Here is a 27,838-nt window from a genome sequence, read left to right on the forward strand (position 1 = left end):
CAACTGAGAGGTTTTTCCCATTTTTTTTCCAATCAATGTTCATTCTCTGCCACTGTGTGACAGCCCTTTTTGCCATGGCATGGGGAATGTGGGCCAATGCCCAACCAGTAAGTAGAAGCTTCCCTTAAAAAGGGTGACCACTAAAGACATAGTGACAAGTTTCTTGGGACAGATCACAAGAAAACAGAAAGGAGTGAGGGTTAATAAGGCATCTGAAGGGGATACCAAGCAGAGCACACTAGCCAGCACCCATTGCCCTCCGAACAAGGCAAGGTAGCTTGTAGATGCTGACCAGTAAAACTCTGCCTGAAGATGTGAGTGGAGGAATGAGAAGAGGAAGACCCACCCTCACTTGGGTCCCCACAGCCAGAGCCTCCTTTTTGGTCCTGATGCTGGGCAAGATGGATCTATGGTCTGATCCAGTAAATGGCAATTATGTTCATGTCCACTCTAACCTGCTGATGGTCTCAGGAAGAAGGCTGAACATGCATGGGCATGTAAACTCTTCTATCCTCTTATTCCTGGAAACTGACATTTCAGGTCAGGTTTGAGCTGTCTCATCAGGGTAGCTACCTCTAATTAATCTGCTTTATGGATAAATAAGATTATCACTTTTCATGACTATTAAAAAAAAAAAATCAATAAAACTATAACTCTTTAATTGATAACAGTTTTTTTTTCCACTCAAGGGTGAGGTTTTTATTCTGTAAATATAAAAGTTAACAATCTGAGCAGAAACAAAGGCATCAGGCAACAATACAACTGGCAATACTGTATTTAAATCAAAAGTAAATATATGCAACTGGAGCAGAATTTCAATACAAGAATCTGAAACGTCTCAGGACCTCAGGCTTGTTCTGTGCTTTGGTGATGCTGCATGTTACAATGCAATACTGACTTTAGGAGGCAGGGTTTTAAAATAAATTATGGACCTGTAACAAACACAATAGTAGGGAGTTAGAAGAACGATAGTCAGCCAAGTCTTCAGAGAATTCTGAAAAGTTGGAAGAACTAAAGATTTTTGTAAGAAATCATTAGTAAAACCTATAAGGAACCAAAAGGCATACCTGATTTGTATGGGAGTAAGTAGGGATTAAAGGTAAGAACTGCAAGTTTTTAATGTTATTAATTTGAATGGACATACTGTATGGTAAAACCTTGATTATTAGAACACCATGGAAACCAGAGAGTCAGTCTGCTCTGAGGTTTTGGATAGTGAAAATTTTCATTATAGGACACAAATCTCTTTCAGTTAGAGTTTAAATATGTACTGTATTAGAATAAGCAATAATCACAAGAACTAATTGTCTGTGACAATTAGCTTATACACACAAGGGGCAGGCAGCTGTCCGGACTTGTCCGCTGGATAAACTGTGTTTCAACAACAAGAAGATCTTGTAAAGATTCCAGTGATAATTAAATCTGGGCAGTTTGTGCAACCACTTAGATTTTCAAGACAAGCTTGTTATCCTTCCAGAGCAGGTAGATCAAGGTTCAGGTGCTTACACAGAGAATGGCATTTGAACAATTGTCAGAATTTTTTTAATGTATTTACATTTCATTAACTCCAGAATTTCAAGGCATAGAAAGGTTGTTTTTATGATGGTTGAATGTCTTGTCCTATAGCTAACAGAGCACAATCCCTTGGGTCATGACCTCTACAGCCTCCTTACCCAAGTTTAGCCAAAGTCTGAGGTAATCATTACTTGAACAATACTTGTATAAAAAGTACAACAAAGGGAATTGCCAGATTTTCTGCTATTGGATTAACACAGAACAGCAGTGATTTTAGTGGTCATTCAACCAATTTCTAGCACTAAGTAAACACTACTTCTCTCCTACGTGGAAGATGATACAAAAGCAAAGCAAATCAAAAAAAAGAAACAAACAAAAATAAACCACTTGGCCTTCATTTAGCCTTTACAAATCCATGTCAAATTATTGAATCTTGCAGAAGTGTTGATGGCATCAGTTTGCTCAGGATGTTAAGAAAAAGCTTTTAAATCACTAGTAAGCTTTTTCTGTTCTTAATATCGTCCAAAGCCTCCTGAAACAGGCATGTCTGTCTGTCTTTTTCCACTTCTCAGCCAGCTATTAGCTCACTGTGACTAATAATAAGCATGTGATTAACTTTGCATTCTTCAAGGAATAACAACCCTTCCCAGGAGATCTAACAATAGGAACAAAAAGTTTCAATCCATGATTTTTATTACTTTTTTAGGACAAATCATGCCTTGCTTCTCAGGACTGATTAGTATAAAGAATTAAATATTAGAATTAGTATTAAGTCAACAGGGGCTGTGCCTGAAATAACATTTACTGTAGATGTGCACTGATATATCCGTTGCATATTGGATTGGCACCATATAAGAGGAAAATAAACGTTATCAGCTATCAGCTTTTTGTGGCTGGTGTTGCCGATAATGTCACTGATAAATATAATAAGGCTTCTGACCGGGGCCCCTGAATGTAGGGCTATCCCTGGTGGAGGGAAGGGGGCAGGGGGCAAATCGGGGCAACTGCCCCAGGCTCTGTACTTTGGGGGGCCCCGTGGAGCTGGGCAGAGCAGCAGCTCATCCAGCTGCTCGTTACCCCTCCCCTCACTGCCACGGGTGCCAACAGTGGCGGCAGCTTCTTCAGGTCTGGGGCCCATGGGACTGGAGCAGGGGCGGGGCCCTGCACGGGCTCATTTGCCCCAGGCCCCACACCCTGCTTGGGTCGCCTCTGCCTGGACGTTGCATGCACGCACACAGCAGGACACATGCATGTGGCCGGGAATACTGTAGCATGAACTGAACTAATGTAGCCAGGCAGCATGGAGAGCAGTGCCTGACAGGTAAGTCTATGGAGGGGAAGGGGTGTACGGGAGGCATATCAAAGCATCCACAGTGATGGAGGGAGGGGGTCAGGAGCAGGGGATGCTGCCCAGTCAGGGCAGTGAATAGAACCCAGGGCTGGGGCAGGGAGTGGGATGAAGCCATAGACAGCTTGTCCAGGGAGTGTGGGGTGGATGGGCGGCTCCCACCGCTGCGCGCAGCCCTGAGGGAAGCATGGCGGGCATCTGACCCCTCCCAATTTGTGCATGGAGTGGAGGCGGGCTGCCCACTGTGGGCTCAGGGCTCCCTGCTCTGCTGCTTTTGCCCTGGGAGCCACACGCTGGCCATGAATCCCCTGCCTGCCTTGCAAGCTATGCCGCCCACCCTGTGAGCTGTGCCTCCTGCTGTCAGGCAGGCAGGGGGCATGCAATCAGCGCACAGCTCCCAGAGTAAAGGCAGCAGAGTGGAGAGCCCCAAGCCCACAGTGAGCAACCCGTCTCTGCCCTTGCCCTGATCGTCTCCACTTCTAAAAGCATCCCTGCACTTAAAAATGGTGCCGGCGGTGCTTGAACTAGAACTCAGAGCTTTAGTTCAAGAGGCTGCCACCATTTTTAAGCACCAGGACACCGATTCCCTCAGCTGGGCCCCAGGGTTCTATTCACTGCTCTGGGCTGGGCAGTGTCCCCAGCCCATGTCCCCCTCCCTATGGGGGCCCTCGATCTACACCCCCCCCACATCCCTTCCCCACCACACACACACTTACCCGTAGGGAGTTGCTCTTCAAGCTGTTTGGCTGTAAACTGGTTATTGGATCAGTATTGGCTGATATACCCGGTGAATAATCAGCTATCACTATCAGCCAAGAAAATCTTTATCAGTGCACCTCTAATTTACTGGTGTCCCACTAATAAAATTGGAGACAAAGTTTGCACATTGACCCAGCACAGCAAGTGAGAAATAATTTGGGCGTTGATCAAAGGCCTCTTGATTCTAGGAAGGTGTTACAAAAAGTGACCTTTGAAATTAAAAATTGTAGGTCATACTGAGTGACTGACTAAGCTCCATAATGAACACAGTAGATCAGTTGTGGCTCAGCCTTCCAGCCCTGTGGCCTAGATGAGTGGTACAGGGCCAGTCTATGCATCAGATCCAGTGTGTCATGTCAGTCCATGGGTTCAAACTGGCATGCTGGGCTGGCCATATGCATCAGCCTGACTCTATGCATCTGCCCTGAGCTGCCACTGCTCTCCTGCTGCCAAATTTTTGGATGTGTGGAGATACATGGGCCAGAGATGTTAAATATCTCTTCAGTAGAACAGATTGTAAATGTTCAGCTTTACTGAAAGCAGCATTCAGTTTAGTCCAGAAGAGGCATGGATCATTTATGCAGCGAGTATTTCTTTTTATTGACAGTTTGACTTTTTACAAAATGTGAAAGTATACAAGACCAAATAGCTACTCTCCAGGGTTAATATTCAGTGCTTCGAAATAGCTTTTCAGTAAAGGTCTTTCTCTCTCAAACAGCATGTATTGGCTTTAATAACATGGGCCACATACAGCTTGGTTGATAGAGAGATATACCCAGTATGTGTGAAGCTGGCCAAATATCTGAGAAAAGAGTCTCTACCCTCTTGATTTTCCTTGAGGGTGGGTTTCCCTGTGCAGTTTGAGAGGTGCTGGAGTTACCTCAGTATCAGATCTTGGGTAGCATCTTCTGCACTGGAGGGAATGAGTTGTGTCTGAGCCTTTCCTTTGGCATGGGCAGCAGCTGCCCTTTGGGGGCCAGCACCCCATTCATTATGGGGGTGGGCTGGGGATTAGTCAGCCCCTGGGTGAAGGGTTGATGCTGGGATGGGATAGTGGGGGCAGGAGTTGGTCAGGGTTAGTCAAGGTTGCCTCCTTGAGGTGCAGTGTGTGACACAGTTGGAGGGGTTGTGGAAAGTGGAAGTGGGCTGGTGTGTGTGTTCAAGTGTTTCAGGCTGTAGCCTACCTTCAGGCTAGCTGGCATCATGATCACAGGACTGCCTTCTGGTAGGCATTGTGGAAAGCAAGAAGCTTTCTTTTGGCAGGAGTTTGCCAGCTAATTCCTGAGTCTGGCATGAAAGCATGCTGTGAGCCCCGGTAGCAGACTTAACTAACCTGGACCTTTTCTTAGTAGAGTGAGACTCACAGGGAAGAGTGAACCTAGTCAGTCACCAACACATCTGCTTATCTCCTGTCCAAATAAGTGCCAGACTCAAACAAGCTTAATTGTTACAGTCTCTGATGAGACTATGACCTGAGATGCTACTTAAATGCAAACCTAAGCCAGGGAAAAAATTAAGGCGGGGGGGGGGGAAAAACTAGTCATGTGTTCTTACTTCCCTCTTAAACATATTCAGTTCAAGTGCAGCCCTGCTGTTTAGAGCAGTAAGTACAAGCTGTTCCCCAAACACTTGAAACTGGAACAACATCAGATGAGAACAGAAACTTCCTTTGCTTTGTTTTTCCCATCATGCATTTCTAGTCAGTCGCTGCTTGCTCAGATCAGATCCGATCCCATTCATGCTGCCTCTTGGTAACAGCTCAACTCACTACAAGCAGAACTCTCAGCACTAATTTTGTCCATCTGCCACGGAGACTTCAATTGTCACAAACAGAAAAATAAATAAAATCCTTTGTGTGTAGAAGTCCCAGCATCTAGAATGTAAATGAAGTATTATAATTTAAACCTTATCTACCCCACAAGAATTGTTTTTAAAACAGAAGTTAAAGAACTTCTGCAAATACAGTTCGGCTGGTGTAAACAGGGCCTGGCCCACATTTATTCAAACTATTTGTAAATAACTTTTGGTTGCAAGGTAATTGAGGCATATTTTTATGGTGTAAGAGAAACTGGAAGAAGGTCCTTTGAAATTCATGGTAGCTTTCACTAAAACATTACTGAGTGGGAAAGCAACATGTCAATTGCTAATGAAGAGCCATGAGGTCCCTGTGTAACTAACCAGCTCTACTTATCACCAGTTGTGGAAGGAGAATTCTCTAGTGATGATCACTCTGGTTTCTGGTTTCACTTTAAATCTGATGACAGAAACCCTAGCTCAACCTAGAATAGTTTATCAGTTTGATTAAAAACAAACCAGGGTAACAAAATTTGCTATTTGGGACTCTTTTATTCAGGTTACCATTGTCACTTTAATGCACCACTTAGTTGCACACAAAGCAAATGTCTGTGGTGAGTAAGTGGCTGAAGACGACCTCATAATCACTGGCTAATAAGATAAATGCTAAAGGCAACAACCACAGAGCAATTTAAAAAATGCACATGCCCTCCCCGCCTAAAGAACCATTAGCCCTCTCTCTTCAGGAGCCTCTAGTACCCTATACAGTCAAAGTAATGGTTGATAGGTGAGGTTCAAGATCATTAATATGGTCAGGATGCCATTCAGAGGAGTGGGTAAGCAGATAAAAGATGAAAGATAAGAAATTGTTTTCCACTGACTGGCTGGACTTTGGATTGACTGACTTTTGGTTGAGTTTAAAGTTTAAACTTAACCCAGACTTCATGACTTGTCATTTCCTTCTCAACTCAGCTGCACCCTACTTGGTGCTATATTTGCATACATCACTTCTCAGCCTCTTGTGGGCTAAGATCAAGTATACTTGAGCTCTTGGGTGTCTGGTGCCTCTCAAGTCAGGGGGAGCATGTGCCCACTGACACCAGTCAGCAACCGAGGTTGGGGTCCCCAGGCAGCCAATCTCACTTACCGTAAAAGTGGCCGTGCCACTTCCGGAACTCCCATGGCCACTTCTGGAAGCGTCATGGCTGCTTTTGCTGGCGGCCCCACTTCGCAGACGGCACTTGCAGCAGGGGTACTGGTGCTCTTGCCTGCCCTCCTGCCCACGGGCTAAACAGAGAGCACAGCCTGACAAGGGGTGCACCAGCGCTCTTAGGGGGTGTACATGCACCCCTGCGCACCCCCTCCGCATCACCTCTGCTCAAGCTAAAATGCAGTTAAAATGGCACTGTGTAGTGTAGGGTGCACCCATGTCTGCATGTGGACAGGACTCGGTACGAGAGCCTCATAGGCAGCTTCCCATTGGCTAGTGGGAGGATTTTGGCTACATTTTGATTTTATGGAAATGGGAGACTCTTCCCTAGCTTGCTCCTGCAGCCATACAGCTGAGGCCAAGCAAAACTCGGGGGCATCCAAACCCCAAGCCTCCGGGCTTGGGCTTGCCTGCCAAAGGTTTTGGAAGTATCTGAAGCCCCAGGCTGAAAAGTCTGGCGTGCAGGATACTTGCCGGTTGTAGGGCCACATAAGGTTTTGAACGATTAAAGGATTTGGAACTGATCTGGCTAATTTGACCTGGTACACAAAATTTTTTTCCAAAATATATATTAAAAAAACTGCATACATCTGTCCTGTTTTTATCCCTTTCTTCCATTTTGCCCCTTATGTATGGACTTCTGTCCTTCAACTTGTTCACAGAGCCACTACTCTAACCTCCTTTCAGGACTTTAGTTGTGGCCTTTCTACACTTAAAAATTTTGCTGCCACAGCTGTATAGATCAGGAGGCTGATTTTTTTGTCACCTATGGCAGCTGTGCCAGCATAATGCCTAAAATAGTTGCAGTTTTACTGGCAAAACAATCTGATCCCATAAATGGAACTTGTATATGCAAAGCCAGTAAGATCTCTTTTTACCAGTGTAAGCTATTCCTTGACTGGGGGAGTTACTGTTACGGTTTGACTGACAAGCCCTTTTCAGTGCAGACCAGATCTGTCCTGCTGGCTCTGGCCCAGACCCAGTTCCTCCTCCTGTCTTGGCTCTGGCCCCGTCTTCCTCATTGGAGGCCCTCAGGCCCACTCCTGCTCCATCTCAACCTGGGTCAGTCCCCAGAGGCCTTCAAGGCAACTCCTGCTCCTGGCTCCATCCTTCCAGCCCCTCAGGCCTCTCCCTATTCTTTCTGGAAAGCTACAGAAATTTTCTATGCCCTGCCTACTGAAGCTTACAGAAGGAAAAGAAAGTTTCATGTCCCACAGAAAGAGAGCAAAATATCTGGAGTATGGGAAGTACGAAGCCAGCTGAAACAGTCCCATTGCGGGGAGGGAGATGAAGATACTCACCGGGACCCTACCAGGCAGCCCAGCCTAGACTCATTGCCTAGTTTGTCAAATCTGCCAGAGCCAGCCCCACTGTGGCTGATGATGGCCACTCTTAGGACCTCTTAATTGGTTGCTGGGAAGAGTAGCTTCTTCCTTTCAGTCCATCTGCAGCAGCATACTGCAAGTGAGACAATAGCTCTTTGCCTGAAGGATTGCTGGGGTAAATCTATCTGGATCCTGGACTTCTTTGGTTTTCTGGATTCTGGCCCTGCTCAGCTCTGCTTCTGGGAGCTCCACTTTGGTGACTTGGTCCCTGACTTGACCTATGACTTGGGCTCTGCACCCCTTCAGGTTCCCAACTCCTGTCTCTAGCGCTCCCCTGGTGAGAGCTAGGCCAGACCACCTATGACCTGGCCCCTTACACTGTCTTTTCTCTATGAATAACCAAACACAGACACAACTTGCGAGCGGTGACCACAGTGGCAGGGTTTCAAGCATAGGTAATTTGGTCACAACACAAGCAGTAAGTCCTGCTTCTAATAACACCGCAAAGCCACTGGAGGTGCTCCATGCAATGAGTGCTGCTGCTGCGCTACTCTCATCAGATGAATTCCCATACCCCTCACCAGCCACAGCCCACCTGAGACCAATTCCCCATTCTCTCCCTCTTCCCCCCGCCCTTAGCAGAAGAGCCACATACTCTGAGGGAAGGGTCCTTCATGAATTTTTAAAACATCTTTTTCCTCTATTGCCAGCATAAAGAGGTGGAGAGAAAGAGAAAGGGGATGATGGGGAGGCAAACTACCTCCTAGGGGCCTGTGGCCTTGTAACCATCCATGTTTACTGAATTATAAATACTCCACCACTTCTCTCTCTCTTTTCAATGCAAACAACATCAGCCTTGGTATATTACTATGTATCAGCTAGTCAAGCATTAGAAGCTTTTTTGTTGTATTCTTACTTCTGAGTCTTGGATTAACTTCCTATTTGTGCAGTGTCACTGTTATAACATCCACATGGGCACAGCAGCATTACAGCAAACACTAAATTACAAGTGCCATATCATGTCAAATTCACTAGCATCCACACCTGAACACAGTTACTTCTACAAAGCAAGATTTTTCCACAAGACAATATACGTAGTAATCCTAATGAAATAACTTATGTAAAAGCTGTATACAGTTTTTACTACTTACCTTTGGATAAACAGTCTAATCACAAAGCATCTCTTGCCCGATGCCCCCAAGTGCCACGTCATTCTGTAGAGTTCTCTTCTCTCGCTGTTAAGGGAACTCTCACAGGCATATGCATATCCTGCTCCCACCTATCAGTAATATTATCTCCCTTGCTCTCACAAAGGTTATGCAAAACTATCCTAAGAGGAGGATGTTTCTTATCAGCGTCTGGCTTTGACATCAGGGATTCTTGATTCCAATGCACATTCCAACAATTCTGCAATGATAGAATAAGGGTACACTCCTCCTTTTCAGACAAGTGTCCAGCAAAAGCCTTCATAAGCCAGGAGGAGAGGGTCTCTGATGCATCTCAGAATGAACAGAGGAATGATAACACTATTAATGTCTACAGAGATTAAGAGTGCGAATAATTCATTTTGTTGAAAAAAGTAAGCTTAAGTTTCTAAAGATCCTTATGTCTAGAGTGCTCCACTTATTGATGAACCCAACCATGCAAAACCATTAATCAATTAATCATCAATTAAACAGTGCCCAGTCTTGAAAGTGTGAGGCAGAATGCCTTCTTGAGAGCAGCACACATTGCCATTACCACAGTCCCAACAGATGATCCAATATCAATGCATATCGCTAAAAAGCCCCAAATTGCATACAAGACGGTAAAACAGCAGTGCACTACGGGATGTCCAACCAAGCTACAGAGCACTTCTCTCTCAACTTTTAACATTCTTTGTAGAGACAAAATGAGGCAAAAGGGCCTAGATTTAAAAAAAAACACTGCTGGGTGTGTGCACTGTTGGTACAAGTCTCACTGCAGATCTCTGCAGATGTCTTACCTCATCTACAACAAAATGCATGGAAAATTTCAAATGTACACATGTACACTAAATTTATATTTTAAACAATCTGACTCAAACACAGATACTAGCAGATAAAGTGTGATAGAACAGTTATACTGCATAAGTTATATAGTTGTATATAAACATATAGTTGTAACTATAACTATAACCAGAGTTCCCTCTTGCAGCACATGCAGCCACGCAGGCGTACTCATGCCACGCTGCTAGGTGTGCCTGCACGGCCACGCATGCCACACAGCTTAGAGGGAACACCGACTGTAACCCTTTTTAATACATTAAATAACTATAGAGAGAGCAGAGAAAGGAAAAGGAGAGAAATCCAAGCCTACAGCCTACTCTTCCCTGTGGAAAGACCTGGAACTTCTCTGGATGGATCTGTGGCTCAAGCATTGGACTGCTAAGTCATCTCAAGACCCATCAATAGTGGCAGAGATCATCCATGAATTGAGGGATTACCGATGATAGAAACAAATCAGATTCCACACAGATAAGCATGGGTACCCTAATTTGCTACTTGGCCCAGTTAGTTATCCCCTCATAGTTAAACCTCACCATCTTCTCAAGTATCTTTCAGGTATAATCTGCAAGGGCCTTGGCACTTCCTGCACATTATACTTGTGGCCATAGGCAACACACAGTGGAGGTACCAGAGGCACGCGCCCCCCTTCCCTACCGACAGTGCTGCCGCCACCTGCGAGAGCTTGCTAGCTCCTTCCCCCCGCCAAAGACGGTGCCTGTGGGTGCCCCACCAGACTCAGGAGGCACCAGACACCCATGCTTGTGGCAGCCCAACCAAACCTGATTCTGTCTTACCTTGGTATTTATCCTCCCTGTAGGGCAGAGCTGTACTGCTACCCGGTGTGTCCACTGGTGGTGGACAGTGGAATGACCTTCAGGGAAGGTTAGCTGTGAAATAAGCAGGGGACACTCGGATGAATAAGCACTCATGGTGAGGACAGCACACAGCAATGGTTTCCCTCCTGAAAAGCCGTATGTATCTTTTGACGGTACTGTGACATGGGGAGTACAGGCTGCCACTATAATAAGCCTGCCCAGCCTCCAGCTATGGGTATTCAAGTCCTCAATGACAAAGCAGGTGGAAAAAGATGTTAGAATCTCAACAACTGGGAAGGCAGACGAAGGCTGCAGCAGAATGAGATCCCCAGTTTTGGTTTCCATGCCATTGGATTAAGTTCCTGGTTCTGTCAAGAGCAGTGTGGAAGCTGATATGCAGCAGCTTCTCCACAATAAAAGAAGCCATGCACAAGCATCTTCCATGCCACCACTTTCCTTAAGCCCTTTGGCAACCAGCTAATGGTGATGGGAGCCCGATTGTGAGGTCTGTAAGCTCCTAGTCATGAACTGGCACAAAGGCAGCATTACAAGTAGGTTGTCTAGCATTTGGATGAAACAGAAGTGTGATTTGGCAGCTATAGCTGTGACTGAGCAGCCCTCTCCAGGATCCTCTGCCCTGACTCATGATGCCGCTGATGAAACCAAGAAGAAATTCTATACCAACCTTGACAAAGTCCTTTCTGACATTGCAGAGGGAGATAGACTTATTCTTCTCAGTGATTTCAATACCAGAGTTGGAAGGGACTTTAACCTCTGGAATGGAACTATCAGCAAGGAAGGAGTAGAAAAGGTCAACTCCAGTAGCAGCCTACCCTTAACCAGATGTGTGGAACATGGACTCACCATCACTAACACCCTGTTCTGCTACAAGAACAAGCACAAGACATCGTGGCAACATCCACAATCTAAGCATTGGCACCTGATTATGCCATCATCTGTGCCCGGGATCACAAAGATGTCCACATGACCCAAGCTGTGCTAGGTGCTGATGATTACTGGACTGATCACCAACTCATCCTCTTGGTCAAACTGGTTCCCAAATGACAGCTGCAGCAGAAGCAATACTGATAGAGCATCAACACTGAAGGACTCAAAGATCCAAGCAATTGAGACCTCTTCCACCAGTGCTTCAATGAAAAACTGGTGAATTCCACCCACCAACAATAGGAGAATGTCAGCAGCATGTGGGGTGCCCTCAAGGCCACCATAATGAGCACCGGTGAAGAGACACTTGAATTCTCTATCGGGGAAACATCAAGACTGGTTTGATGACAATGACCAGGAGATCCAAGTGTTGATCCATCACAAGTGGAGGGTCTTTTGTGCTTGGCAAAATGACACCAACTCCAACCTTATTGGAAATTGAATCTCCAATAAGCCAAGATAGAGGTCCAAAGGTGGACATGCGATTTGAAGAACAAATGGTGGGAAGACAAAGCAAAGGAGATTCAACATCTGGCTGACATCCATGATTTATGCGGCTTCTTTGGTGCCATTAAAGCCATCTATGGACTGAGCACTCAGGGGCCAATACCCTTGAGACCTAAGGGTGGAAGAGACCTGATCAAGCAAAGGGGAGCAATTAATGTTGGAAGGAGAATTTTGAAGACCTTCCCAAATGCTGTTGACGAGAGCGTTCTTAACTTCATCCCACAACACCCAGTCAGAGATGATCTCAGAATCCCTCTAATCCTTGAAGAGGTGAGGAAAGTCATCAAGCAGATGAAAAACAACAAGGTACCTGGAGTGGATAGAATCCCCACTGAAATCTTAAAAGAGGAGCTCACATCACAGTTTCATGCCCTCATCTTAAGGATCTGGAATGAGAAGGAAATCCCAAATGACCTCAGGGACATCATGACCGTGACAATCTTCAAGAAAGGAGACAAGTCCAACTATGGAAACTACAGAGGGATCACCTTCCTGTCCATGACATGAACGATCAATGTGAAAACCCTTCCACTTGCTGCAGAGCTCCTCCCAGAATCAGTGTGGGCTTAGGGAATCAAGAGGCACAACTGACATGATCTTCACAGCTCATGAGCTGCAGGACAAATGTCAGGAACAACATAAATATCTCTACATTGTCTTCTTCGACCTCACAAAAGCTTTTGATATGGTCAGCCAAGAAATCTTGTGGAGGATCCTTCTGAAGCATGGAAGCTCACTGTTCAGAAAGGACAGTCAGGGGAGAAGAGGAGGAGTTGCACTTTATGTAAAAAAGACATATGATTGCTCAGAGCTCCAGTATGAAACTGAAGATAGGTTGGTTGAAAGTCTCTGGGTTAAGATTGGAGGGGAAAGCAATGAGGGTGATGTTGTAGTGGGGGTCTGCGATAGACTACCAAATCAGGAGGAAGTGGTGGATGAGGCTTTCTTCAAACAGCTAGTGGAAGTTTCTGGATCATAGGTTCTGGTTCTCATGGGAGACTTCAATCACCCTGACATCTGCTGGGAGGGCAATATAGCAGTGTGCAGGAAATCTAGGCAGTTTCTGGAGAGTGTTAGAGACAACTTCCTGGTGCAAGTGCTGGAGTGGCCAACTAGGGGCTGTGCTCTTCTTGACCTGCTGCTCATAAACAGGAAAGAATTGGTGCTGGATGTAGTATAGTGGATACAACTTGGGCAGCAGTGACCATGAGATGATCAAGTTCAGATTCCTGAGGAAAGGAAGGATGGAGAGCAGCAGAGTAAGGACTCTGGACTTCAGAAAGGCAGGCTTTGACTCACTCAGGGAACTCATGGGCACGATCCCCTAGGAAGGCAGTTTGAGAGGGAGAGGAGTCCAGGAGAGCTGGTTGTACTGTAAAGAAACCTTACAGAGAATGCAGGAACAAACCATCCCGATGTGCAGGAAGACTAACGAGTATGGCAGAAGACCAGCTTGGCTTAGCAGGAAACTTTTCAGTAACCTAAAACACAACAAGGAAGCTTATAAGAAGTGGAAACCTGGACAAATAACACGGGAGGAGTATAAGAGCATTGTGCTTGGGCATTCAGGGATGAAATCAGGAAGGCCAAAGCACAACTGGAGTTGCAGCTAGCAAGGAATGCAGAGAGTAACAAGAAGGATTTCTACAAGTATGTTGGTAGCAAAAGGAGGATCAGAGAAAGTGTGGAGCCATTACTGAATGGAGGATGCAATCTCGTGACAGAGGATCCATGAATGCCTTTTTTGCCTCAGTCTTCATGGGCAAGGTTAGCTCCCAAGCTACTGCACCAGGCAGCCCAGTTTGGGGAAGAGGTGAGCAACCAACAGCGGCAAAAGAACAGGTTAGGGACTGGTCAGAAATGTTGGATATGTACAAGTCCATGGGGTGGGATAGGATGCACCCAAGAGTGCTACAGGAGTTGGCTGAGATTGCAGAACCATTGGCCATCATCTTTGAAAACTCATGGTGATCCGGAGAGGCCCTGGATTACTCAAAAAAAGGCAAACATAGTGCCCATTTTTAAGAAAGGAAAAAAAAGAGGATCACAGAACTACAATCAGCTTCACCTCAGTCCCTGGAAAAATCATGGAGCAGATCCTCAATAAATCTATTTGTAAGCACAGGAGGAGAAGAAGGTGATTAGGAACAGTCGGCATGGATTCACCAAGGGCAAAACATGCCTGACCAACCTGATCACCTTCTATGATGAAATTACTGGCTCTGTGGATGTGGGGAGACCGGTGTATATGGTGTACCTTGATTTTAGCAAGGCTTTTGATATGGTGTCCCACAACATTCTTGCAGGCAGGCTAAGGAAGTATGGGCTGGATGAATGGACTGTAAGGTGGATACAAAACTGGCTGGAGCATTAGGCTCAGAGGGTAGTAATGAATGGCTTGATGTCTAGCTGGCCACTGGTATCAAGTGAGAGTCCCAGGGGTCAATCTTGGGTCCAATTTTGTTTAACGTCTTCATCAATGACATGGAAGATGGTGTAGCGTGTACCCTCAGCAAGTTTGCAGATGACACCAAGCTGGGGGCAGTAGTAGATAGGCTGGAGGGTAGGGCTAGGATTCAGAGTGACCTAGACAAATAGGAGCACTGGGCCAAAAGAAATTTCAGAGGTTCAACAGGGACAAGTGCAAAGTCCTGCACTTAGGATGGAACAATCCCATGCACCAGTACAGGCTGGGGGCCGACTCACTGGGCAGCAGCTTTGCAGAAAAGGACCTGGCGTTTACAGACAATAAGCTGAATATGAGCCAGCAGTGTGCCCTTGTTGCCAAGAAGGCTAATGGCATGCTGGGCTGCATTGGTAGAAGTGTTGCAGGTCAAGGGAAGCTATTATTCCCTTCTATTCAGCACTGGTGAGGCTACAACTGGAGTACTGTGTTCAATTTTGGACTCCTCAGTACAGAAAGGATGTGGACAAATTGGAGAGAGTCCAGTGGAGGGCAATAAAAATGGTTTGGGCACTGGGGGACATGACTTCTGAGGACAGGCTGATGAAACTGGGCTTATTTAATCTAGAGAAGAGAAGACTAAAAGGGGATTTAATAGCAGCCTTCAACTACCTGAAGGGAGGTTCAAAAAAGGATAGAGCTAGACCAGGGTGGGCAAAATGTGGCCCACCAGGCCATTTCATCTGGCCCACAGGACACCTAAAAAAATTCAGAAAATTCATATTTATCTGCCCCTGACTGTCTGTCATGTGGTCCTTGATGGCTTGCCAAAACTCAGTAAGTGGCCCTCTATCCAAAATAATTGCCCGCCCCTGTTCTCAGTGGTGGCAGATGACAGAACAAGGAACAATAGCCTCAAGTTGCAGCAAGGGAAGTTTAGGTTAGATATTAGGAAGAATTTTCTCACTAGGAGGGTAGTAAACCTCTAGAATAGGCTACCCATAGAGAGATTGTGGAATCTCCATCCTTGGAGGTTAAGACCCAGCTAGACAAAGCTTTGGCTGGGATGATCTAGTTGCGAATGGTCCTGCTTTGGGTTGGACTAGATGACCTCCCGAGCCCTTTCCAGCCCTAGTTTTCTATGATCGGACCTATATACAAAGAGATCATAATCTAAGGCTGAAATTCTGAAAACACTTATCTATATCCTTAATTTTTCTGCAAACTTGTACATCATTTTTTGTAGGATTCCAGGAAGAGAGGCAAAATAAGATAGTATGAGGCTTTATAGCATCATAGCCTTCTTTCTTCTCCTTAGCAGGTCTAAAGTTATGGGAGAAAAGATTACCTGAAATCAGGTGCTCTGAAATGAGCCTGGAACCCCAGGAGAACCTTCCAAGAAGGGCGGATCTAGATTAGCTAACGTGGTGATGCCCGATTTGCCTGTGCATGCAAACTCAAAGATCAAAACCAAACATGATCAAATGGGGCTACTCTAATGACACAAATAGATGCAAGTGCAGTGAAATGCAAACTATGGAGCACATGCTTGTTTGCTGACTCCTTGGTGAGACTTGTATGAAGAAGGTCCTTTCCACAGCAGCGGAAAGTCATTGCTTGTGCATGATTCTGGAAAAAAAACATCTAGTTTATGACAAGGACACAAAACGACACAAAATGAAGAAGTAGCAGCTTTCTTTCTATGTTCTTTCTGAAAAAATAACAAATATACCCATGAAGCAACTTTGTATCTTGATTCAATACACCTCATTTTCCAAAACAGTGACAAAAGTCAAATGATGCCACATCATGGCATCCCAGAAATGCTGGGACTTTGCTCCCTAAAATAAATATGTAGCTGGCTCTACCCATAGGATGGAGAACTGATCATCAATCACTCAGTTAAGAACATGAATCTGTGTAGTCATATGTAGTTGTTTACTGGGCCCAGCTGGACAGGATGAGTAACATTCTTGCAAATGAATTGTTTTTGTTCTTAAAATAAATTATTTCCATTAACTGTGGAACAAAGAAAGCATAAGGGGGTTCCCCCACTGCTAGCCACATAGGTGCAAATGCTCAAGACAGCCTTGGGAGTTAAAGCAGATAAAAGAACAGGGGCATCAAACTCACTTGGCCGAGTGGTGCAGGACCTGCCCTATGAGCTAGATCCAGCACTCCAACCGGTCAAAGACCGGGTGGGAAGAGACTTGGCATCCTGGACACGGCTGCTGCTGCAGGAACAGGCTGCAGTGCTGGGCTGCTCCCACAGTGCTTCTGGGGTTCCAGCACCAGTGCTTTCACCTGGGTGCTTGGAGGCCAAGGCAAGAAGAGCCATGGTTTTGGCCCCTCAGCAGCACCATGCTTCTTCCCCATGACGGCAGTCAACTTGCAGTGCCAGGCTTCTTCCTGCGGCGCAGCTGGGGAGCTCCAGCACTGTGGGTCTCTCCCAGGTGCTTGGCTGCCATCAGGGGAAGGTGTCTCATCATGGGCTGGGTGACCCAACTCTACGGGCCAGATGTTTGGCATGCCTGAATTACAAGAACTGGTGCATGTTTTATGAAGGAGACAAGGTTAGGGAAAAAGAAATAAAATTGCTGGAGAAAGGACATCTGTAAAGGAAGAGGTGAGGAGGAGAGGGGGCAGGGAAACTGCAAACTGAGAAGCTTCACAGTCAGTCAAAAAGGGCATTGTACTTCCTTTGCTAAGTGATTCCTTCAAGGTAAAATTTACTTTAAGAATCACTCGAGAGACCTTTGTTTTAGGATCAGAATAAAATCCATGTTCTTTACAAGGGCAGGCAAAGTTATTTGAGTAGATGTGATATTTTTTATTAGACCAACTGAGTAGTTAGAAAAAAGGTCTTTGCAAGCTTTGGGGTGCAATCGCCCTTCTTCAGGCATAGGAAGCCTCTGCTGTTCTGAGACTCCAAGGAATGAAAGAAGCTAAAAGTGAGAATGTAAATAGGTGGAAACTAGAAAAACCAAAAAGGTAGTGGTGCAGGGAAGAGAGGGGGGAAAAAAGCCAAGGGTAAATAAGGGAGACTCTACTGTAGTAGTTTTCCAAGGTAGGAAAGAAGCTGTCTGTGAAAAAAGGAAATAGCTGGAAATTAGGAAGACAAAAAGTAGAAAAGGAGGGGAAAGGCAGAAGGGAGGCGTGGGAAGAAAAGTATAAAAGGTCAGGTCTGGCAAGTAGCTGGTGAATCAGATGTTACGCAGGTTGTAATGCGTCATAAATCCAATGTCTATATCGAGTCCATGATTTTTTGTATCCAGTAGATTTACAAGGGACCATCACAGGAATGTGCTAGTAACAGTGCCATCTAGTGGCACCAAAAGTCAGCTTTATAAAAAAAACTCTTGAGATCAGGATCTTGGAAGTTAATGAAAAATGCTGCAGATAATTTAGTCTTGTGGGGGCCAATCTTTTTGGCAGGCAAGCCACAAAGTAAGCCCCACACTCTCTAAGTGCCTCTCCAATCCCCTTCCTGACATGTTGCTCTGATTTCTGCTCCCTGCCCTATCTGCCAGTGTGTTTCTTCCTCACCAGTGCGTCACGTGCCACACACACAGGCTCCCTGCTCTGCTTGTGGCATAAATTCATAGATTGTAGAGTCGGAAGGGACCACAATGGATCATCATGTCCGACCCCCTGCCCCTAGCAGGAAAGAGGACTGAGGTCAGATGACCCCAGCCAGGTGACTGTCAAGCCTCCTGTTGAACACCTCCAAGTTAGGTGATAGTACCACCTCTCTTGGCAGCCCGTTCCAGATTCTGGCCACCCTTACTGTGAAATAGCTCTTCCTAATGTCTAACCTGAATCTGCTCTCCACTAGTTTGCATCCATTATTCCTAGTTAGTCCCTGGGGTGCTCTGGTAGATAGCACATCTTCAATTCTCCGTTATCCTCCCTTGGTAAACTTATAGGTGGCTACAAGGTCTCCCCTCAGCTGTCTCTTGTGAAGGCTGAAGAGATCCAGATCCCTCAACCTCCCCTTGTAGGGTCTTTCACGGAGGCCACTAATCATGTGAGTGGCCCTCCTCTGAACCCTCTCCACATTCTCCGTGTCCCTCTTGAAGTGTGGCACCCAAAACTGGACACAGCACAGTACTCCAGCTGTGGCCTGACCAATGCCGCACAGATGGGAAGCATCACCTCCCTCGATCTGTTGGTCATACATCTGATAATGTAATGCACGACAAGGTGTGATTGGCTTTCCTGACGGCCTCGTTACACTGCTGGCTCATGTTCATCTTGGAGTCAACTGCGACTCCAAGATCCCGCTGAGCTGCTGAGGAGGTCATTCCCTAACCTGTAGGTGTGCTGGGGATTCCTCCTCCATAGGTGGCATACCTTGCATTTATCTTTATTGAACTGCATCCTATTTCGTTCTGCCCATTGACCCAACCTGTCCAGATTGGACTGTATCTGCTCCCTGCCCTCCAGTGTGTTAACTTTGCCCCATTAACTTGGTATCATCTGCAAACTTGGAGAGGGTGCTCTCCACTTGCTTGCCCAAATTGCTGATGAAGATATTAAACAACACCGGTCCAAGGACCAAACCCTGTGGGACCCCACTGCCCACCTCCTTCCAGGCCGAGAATGACCTGGTCCACCACCACTCTCTGGGTGTCGTCCCCAAGCCAGTTGCCACTCACATGCCATAGGTGGGCAACTCCTGCCACAGACCATCTAGAGTCAATTCCTCTACAAAACCAGGGAAGTCTGAACATCAGATCATTTCTACTCTTGATCACAGAAGGCTGCACTGACTTTTCTATATGTTCTGCCCCATATTTAATTTGACTCCATTCAAATTTGTCACATAATATAACCTATCTTTTGCCTCCAGAATTTAAGCCAAAGAGTTTCAGCTTAGACACCTTCCTTACAGTTCATCACAGGCACAAATAAAACTGGACAAAGCAGATGCTGCAGCTCAGGAGGAGTACACCAATAAAAGAAAGAAATGACTGGGACATGCCCAGCATCACTCTAAAGCAGCTGCATTGCTTCCATTGAAGGAGAAAGCACGTGAGACTTGCCTCACTGATACACCCCTGAGCCAGGTACTGAGGTGATATAAACATCACCTGATGTAAAACAGAAACCCATAGCAGCTGACTGAGCCTTCTGCCTCTGTTATTTGACTTTCATTTACCTGGACTGGCTTGTCTCACAGTTTGTGTCCCAGCACATTCACACCAGAGACATGTTAGGGTGCAGACACACAACACACAGCTCTTTTAAAATGCAGTTTAAACTGCTAGTGTCCAGATGCACAAGCCAGTATAAAATGGTTTAAAACTTCCTGGAACATTTCAAAAGCATACCTGGATGATCAAGTCCTCTGTGAAACAGTTTGGTGTCATGTATGGACACCAAGCTTTCCATGACTAGTATCTGGTCACTCTTTCAGGCATCCCACAATGCATACATACCTGCTTCCCTACTCCAACTTCCACAGGACAACTGTCTGTTTTGGTAATGCTCATCGCTCAGGGGGTGGGGAGGGATGAATTGGAATAAATTGAGCAGCTTTCTAGGAAAAAATGTTTTTAAAGCTGTAGGCTTAGACACACAAACCTTGTGCAGCCCCCAGAATACCTTATCCCCTGGCAATGCACAAGCAGGGGTCCACGCAGCTATAACCAACCCCATCCAGGCAATTGGGGTCTTCCGCCCGGCTAGGAGATTCCTGGGGTAGCTCCAGGCACTGGGAAGCATGCTGGAGCATACTCACCCCCACCCCTTGGTGACTGTGTCAGCACTGCAATGCCTGAAGGCAACTGCTTTGATCCTGCCTTGGTTGTGTACATGCAGATACCTCCGATTCATAATCCAGTTCCAAATTAGTGACATTCTTGAAACAGTTCACTTGTTATGTGTCTGCACCCTTGTTGTTTACAATGAGTTGTGTCTAATCTCCAGCAATTTTCCTCTGCCAATAATTATTCACAATTATTGTGTCTAGGAGAATTAAAAGGTGTATATATTACCTCTGATGCTTGCTTTAGCTTGCTCTATCCCACTTTTCCTGCAGTGCAATGTTACAGAGTTATTTTCTCTGCAGTACTTGGTGCAAGATACTGATTATAGTCATTTTCAGGGCAGCTGCTGTTCCCTTTCCCCTAGTTCCTGGATCTGTACCTCAAGCTGAACCTGCTTTATGGAAACTTTTTCAGCTAAAGGGCTTCTTCTCAGCTATAAAGTTACACCTCAGTGTTTTGGAATCCTTCTGTACCTTGGCTTATAGGAATTACTTATTTATGATGGCAAGAGAGGCTGAAACTTGCATCTTTTCAGCTTCATCTTAATTCCAAAGCTAAACCTATCCAGTAACTCCAATCAGAGAAAAATAAAAATACAATGTTAATAGCATTGCTCCCCCCCACAAAAGAGTGCAAGACAACAGAAATCTTGAGGGACTCACCAAAGGTAAACAGGACAGAGGCTCTTTTTGTTAGAATGTATCACAGATACAATGTTTAAGGCCAGATATGTCAAATATAGGTTCCCAAAATAAGATCTCTAACTCCAAAGTAATGCATCTAAAAGAAAGCAGCCTCCTTTTCAGGATCCAAGAATCTGCCATTCTCTATTTACTGCCATGGAAGTAAAGTTGCCTGTTCATCTCTGAAAAGTCTGATCAATTTATCCCAGTACCTAACAATGACGTTTAATGCCCACATTTAGGTACCATATTGAAAATCGTGGGACATAGTTCCTGTGTTCATTTCTCAGTTTATTCCCTTATCCCATTATCTGATACTTTGTTTTTTCAGCCTAGTACTCTCTTCCGGAGCTTCCAAGTCTCTAATGAACATGCAGGTTCTACATGAACTTTCCCGTTCGAACATAGGCAGAGGTAGAGAAACTAACCCACTTAAACTTAAAAGCTGTCTTTCCCAAGATCATTAGAAATTACAATTCTTTTTTACGCTTCATCCAGGAAAGACTGGCCAATTCAGGTCCTCTGTCTGCTCTGAAGGTAACAGAGCCATCTTTTTACTATTTATGGTTATCAAAATAAGTCTGTCTCATCTGTGACACATTTCTTGTGAATCCTGTTGGTGTTAGTTAACTAGCTAGTTTTTTTGGCATATTTGTGTGCTTTGATATGGAACACACATTCTCATTCCAAAAGTTACTGATATTTTTATGAGTTTTGCTCACGCCTCCCTTAATTACTCACTTCAAACAAAGTAATTTATTCCTCATTGCTGCTGCAGTTAGTTTGCCAACTAGACTGTCATGGTTCTTGCTTTACACATAATAGCAAACATGCCCATTCACTGCTGAACTACAGGAACTATGTAGGGACACACAAGTACCATATCAGCAAATTACATATTATCTTAGGTTACATGACTCCCTACACATTTCTTGGAAAAGTTGACTTTTTACTACGTTGGAGGGCATATCCAGGGTGCACACTCTGTGCAACAGGTAAGGGACCAGGTAAGAAGGGAAAAGGTCAAGGTCTTGGATAATAATGTAAATATTTAGGCATATTTTCTCCGATTTCCAGAACTAGTTGAAACATATAAACATATATATTTAAATCATGGGTTTAAAACACTCTGAAGCAGGAAAGAGATTTTTTTCTTGCTTCATCCAAGGAGAACAGGGCAGGGTTTTGTGCTTGCCCAAGGCTGCAGAAGGTGGGGCACCTGCTCTGCACTCTTTCTTACCATAGGCCTAGTACAGAGGGGATCATAACCACCAGCCCAAAGCCTTGGCTGGGTCCACAGCACAGCTGATCTGGTGCTAGGGTGATGGGTTTAACAGAATCTCTAAAGGGCTGTGCCTTTTAGTTCCTGGAGTATTACAGCATAAGAACTTTAAAAAAGCAAACTAGACAAAAAGGACTTTATAATTTAAGTTCCACAATGTGAACCGGAGGCGAGGCAAAAGCTCTCTCCTTCTCTCAAGAAGCGTACGGCCTCTAAGAGAGCGCTCTGGTAAAATCTCCATGAGATGCAGTTTTACAATTGCTGCAGCCAATCGTTTATTTTTCACATGGGATTCATATTTCCAAGCATTACTGAAAGCTATTCTAAACCAAGTGTGCAGTATTATGGTGTACTGAAAGCTCACATGCAATTCTGATCTTTGATTCTTTGAAAAAAACCACCTGGAGATAAACTAAGAGCCTCTTCTGCACTTCTGTATTTCTTAGCCTGCGGGGGTTTCACATGATGTTTATTTGTTTGAAACTAGAAACTCCATAGCTCAAGAAGTCATCAGCTCCTGCTACTTATTCCTCCCTTCCTTAAGGTAATAATTTTCTGCAAGTGACACCACAATCTCCATAGTAATTAACTGTGATGTCAAATATAAAGGCTGGAACATTGGTGGGGGGATAAAGGAAGCAGCAAAAGGAAAATGATTTTTTAAGGAACGGAGTTCAATGGCCCAGGAAGAGGTACTTAGTGATAATCGAGTGTAGACAAGTGTTTGAAAAGAAGATAGAACTGCCTCATTAGAAATTATGAGAGTGAAACATGTTTTCAAGATCTTTTGCCAGCCTTTGCTGTTTACTTATCATCACTATATATGTTTTGTTTTTGCTAAAAGGAGGTACTGTTCTATAAGTAAGTTACTCCAGTGCATGATAGCTTCAGTTCTGCTGTATTTAAAATGCAGCTAAAGCACCCACTAATCAAATGGGATGAGCACAGGTTGACTGGGGAACAAAACATTTTCCAAGCAGACTGGCTTTTCAGCCTCCTGCCTAGTTAAGCTTTCCATCAGTTTCTGAAAACTGCAGCCAAAGGGTTCTCTTGCCCATCATCTATTGAGTCCCTGTTGCCTCTGCCTCTTTCCTGCTTTTCCAAGTATGCTGGCAATCACCACTAGCAGGACACTAGCACATGGTCTATAACTATATCATTGTCAAATGTATTACTACTACCTGCATAGCAACAAATTTGTATTCCCTCACAGGTGTTAAGCAAGAGCAAAATCCCTGAGCATTTACAACCCAAGTGCATAAATAGACAAAAACCAGATGGAGCAGGGGGGTGTATTTCAGTGAGTTTTGCAGAGCAGATGTGCTAAATCAGCAGTTGGTTAGAACCAAGTTATATATCCAAATGCTTTAAATGTTTCTGCAGCTACTACTGTGTGTGAAGTCATTTGGAAATCAGTCATTTTTATCTTCAGAGCTTCACAAATATTTTTTTTTCCTAGCCTTATCTACAGAATAAACCCTCTATCAAAAGTGATCTACCTGCTGGTATGTCTCAGAGAAACTTAATCAACTGACAGGCAGACTGAATAAGGCTTTAATGTTCCTTTGGCCCCTGCTACAACCATGCATTCATTCAGCATAAGCAGACAGAGCCAGCATATATTTCTGCTGAACTGGAGCTCTGTCCTGAAGGCAGACTTGCAGGAAGACAAGCTCCCTTTTCACCAAGAAGCTGCACAACATATTCCTTCTACCTCAAGTCTAAGAATGCAGCTGTTTTCCCATCAGCAAAAACTCCCCTGGAACAGTACACTGAACCCCTGCCCTAACTTATCAAGTCATACAAGATCAGCAGATACAAAATGCTGCCAAACGCACAAGGTTATCAACGTTACAGAAAATAGTGAGCCTTGAAATAGTGAACAGTCCTAATGCGAGCCAAATTTAAAAAAAAAAAATCAAGGCTTAATGTTTACTTTTTTAGGGGTAAAAAAACCCCATCAGAGGACAGTGACCTCAGATTTTTTTCCCCTAGAATTTCCCAGCAATATCTCTGACAGCAACAGTGCCAGTAAAGACAAGATGCCACAAGCCACTGGTGTTTTAACCACAGTCGGTCTACTTTGAGTATGCTCAGATAACACAATGGTTGAAGTGCCAGCAGCACGTCAAGCCAAGCACTCCAACTTGGAACTGCTGTGGTGGAAGCAATATCGAGAAAATTTAGAAAGAACTGCTAATACAGAGGATGCGTTGCATTTTCATCATAGGATAGAACCATGGCCTAGCTCCTTAACACAGCTCAGTCACCTTTGGAAAATGAAGTCCAACAACAAGCAACACATATTTACTACTCATTGCAGTCTTCCTGCAAACCCAGAGCTGGTTTTAGTAGAGAACCCCTTGATTCCTTTCTCCCCAAACCTCAAAGACCTTTAAATAAAGAATATAACAATATTTTAGTGTACTGTTTGCTGTCCCTTCACTTCTAAGGAAGCGTGAAAGCGTAGTGAGTACATTGCAGAACAAATATAATAAGCCTATAAATGCATTCCTGGTACATTTCTAATGCATTATTTCAGTAGCTGCTCATTGGATATATAGTTATGGTTGTTAAAATATTATATACAGTGCAATTCTACTGGTAAGGTCAGGTAAAAGATAGGAACCACACATACTAAAGACATTAATTGCGTTTTTCCTCTTCATGCAAACAAAAGTAACTGAAATAGAGATGTTAGAAGAATAATATTAAAATAACATTTTGTGTATTAAACGTTTTTCCCCCCATTGAACAATTTCAGACAGATTGTTGATTTGTATATATAAAAAACCCCCAAACCCAAAAACAAACAACCCCCCGCTTTCCAGTAGGCAGGATTACTTTTACCTCAAGTTTGCCAAGTTTGGCTGCATTTTCACTACATGACTTCTAGCACAGAGAACATTTGTAATAAAAATAAAAAACACTCACAGAGCACCTAACAAGCAAATGTCCCAGGACCACCAAATCCAAATACTTGTTTCTAAATCCAAGAACCGGTTGATGGCAACCATTTTCATTTTCCAGCCCCATCTCATTTCTGCCCAAGATCCCCCATACTGCTTAAAAGGTGGACAACCTGAAAGACTTCTTTCTTTGTACACACAGAGCTCTGGCATGTGGAGAAAGCAGCATCCCTGCCACCAGACAAGGGTTGATGGGTGGATATACAGGGACCCTGGTGCAGGGATAAAGGATGACTACAGAGTCCCCAGTTATGGAGAAAGGGTGGGGGGAATAATGCCATTTATAAAAGCTATAGTGAAAATGGGGAACATACACAGTCCCTTGCATGAGTGAAGAGACAAAATGAGTTTATAAGGAATCCCTGAAGTAGAGGAGGATGGCACATGAAGAGTCTGACAGGTAGAAGAGGGATGAAAAGAGTCTCCTGTGTGTACAACTACCATAACTAAACAAAAACTACAAAGGGTGCATCCACATATACAAGTTTAGCACCACTTGTAGCTTTGTGTCTTGTAGTGTAGATGCTGTATTTAAGTAAAGAGCCAGCCAATTCAATCAAACCCGGAAACATATGCAGCAGCAATTCCTGCCCCCCAAATATAACAAGTAACTAAAATTCTGTGTGTTCCCCAGGACATTGATGCTTAAGCTACATAACTGTATCAAGGCAGCAATGTCATCCCAAGATTAAGCAAGTCTGGCTGTTAATGTCATGAAACATTTGATAAAGAAAAAGACAAAAAGAAAAGTCCAAGAAATTATTTTATTCATTAGGCATAATGGGCAAAACCCAAAGTAAAACTGTTCAATATATGAAAAATATCCAGTCAAGCACCCTACAGGACTTTCCAGCAACAGAGAGTATTTATTGTGTACCCTCTTAAATAGCCAGTGTTTAAATCACTTCCTTAATTTTCTCTTGCAGTTTTGAAGATCTGCTCCTGTCCCATTTTTAAGGAGCCATTTTTACTATCACACATTTTTGGCTAGTTTTCTCCCCATGTAATCTATTCACATCAATCCCATCTTAGGTCTGGTCATACAGGCTTCGAAATCAGTCATTTCATTTCTAACTCTAAAACGTAAATAAATCACAAGGACATTCTTAAAGGAACTTGTGCACAGCACAAATTAGTGCAACCTGCTTTCTCAGTGCACAGACTGAAGAATGTGCACCTAGAGATCAGACAGTTCTAAACACATTTCTCAGCACTTCAGATTGGTTTTTAAGCTAACAAATTACAGGATTTATAAAAATGTTTATAAAAGAAATTTTCCTTGGACCTGTCCAATGCCTAAGACACAGTTGGTAAAGACACAAAATTCTTTAGCTGTTCATAATACTGAAACAATACAGAATAGTATGATGTAAACTTAGGCTACCCTACCCAAGAGAAATAGATTTTTCAAAAAATCAAGTACTTTGAAAATTGAATAAATAATTTACAAGCCTGAAAACTGGCTTCACTGTAAAAGGTGACTGAGACTGCTTCTTGCACATTAAAACAACATTAAGGTTTTTGATCATTTGCAATGTTAAAAAGCTTAGAGGACCCAGCTATCCAGTCATTTTTGTGGGTTGCTGTAAAACCCAAACACCTGTTTCTGCTTATAACTTAAAACTACTGCAGATAGACATAAAAATGCAATGATTAAAGTAGTGCAAATAAATTTTAAGCACTTGCAGATCTGGTAAACACATTTAACAGATTTATTGAAAGCAGGAAAATTGTCATGTTAATGTTTTTTTATAAGATGGTTCTTTAGCCTTTCCCAAATGGCTAAAAAACTAAGCCTGGCTTTGGCACAGAGCAGTCATTTATACACCACAAATTACTGCAGAACATGTGCCCACCACAAGCTCCTCATTGGTTGCTGCAGATTTCCTGAAGGAACCCCAACGTAAGATTCCCAGCAATTCTTTGGGTTCTTATACAAACAGTGAACCTTTTCAGGGAAAGGTATCCGCATGGGTGAGATGCAGAAGAGCAAAAACTAGAACAGTATGAGGTTCACACAACTTTCTACCCCAATGACAGTTTACACATACTTATTAAAAAGATCCCTTTGGGCCACATCTGGACAGTTTTTTTAGCTGCCCCCAATAGTTCCACGTGCTAACCATAAAGCAATTCTCATTAATGTAAGAAAAATGTGAAGCAGAAACAGGAAATGTTCCAAATATCAGTGACTTTATCAAATACTGTTAGATCTAAAGATCAACTCAAAGTGCAGATCTTGTTTTCAACATCTCCAGCATTGGGGGGGGGGGGGGGGGGGGGGGGCGGGAAGCGGGTTCAAGTTGATCATTACAGCTGCTGTCTCCATTCATCATTTCACTAATAATTCTACTCGAACCATTCAGCTGAAAGTAATTCACATAGTTAACCAGGATCCCTACATATGTATTTTGCTTTTCTCCGATTTAAAAAAATCCCCAATTTTTGGTTAAAAAGTAATCCCAAATCCACATTTTTCCATGT

The 27,838-nt window shown here is 44.1% G+C and overlaps 1 long non-coding RNA gene across 1 annotated transcript; it reads right to left on the reverse strand.

Annotated features, from left to right (window-relative positions):
• Positions 1-667: 667 nt before the first annotated feature.
• Positions 668-27,838, reverse strand: LOC109315518. Its single transcript, XR_002102525.1, has 3 exons — positions 25,236-27,838; positions 24,722-24,778; positions 668-932 (listed from the first exon to the last, which is right to left on the reverse strand). It is a non-coding gene; the product is annotated as an uncharacterized LOC109315518 (long non-coding RNA).

Source organism: Crocodylus porosus, unplaced genomic scaffold, assembly GCF_001723895.1.
Source record: "Crocodylus porosus isolate Cpor-Errol unplaced genomic scaffold, CroPor_comp1, whole genome shotgun sequence".
Lineage (NCBI taxonomy): Eukaryota > Metazoa > Chordata > Crocodylia > Crocodylidae > Crocodylus > Crocodylus porosus.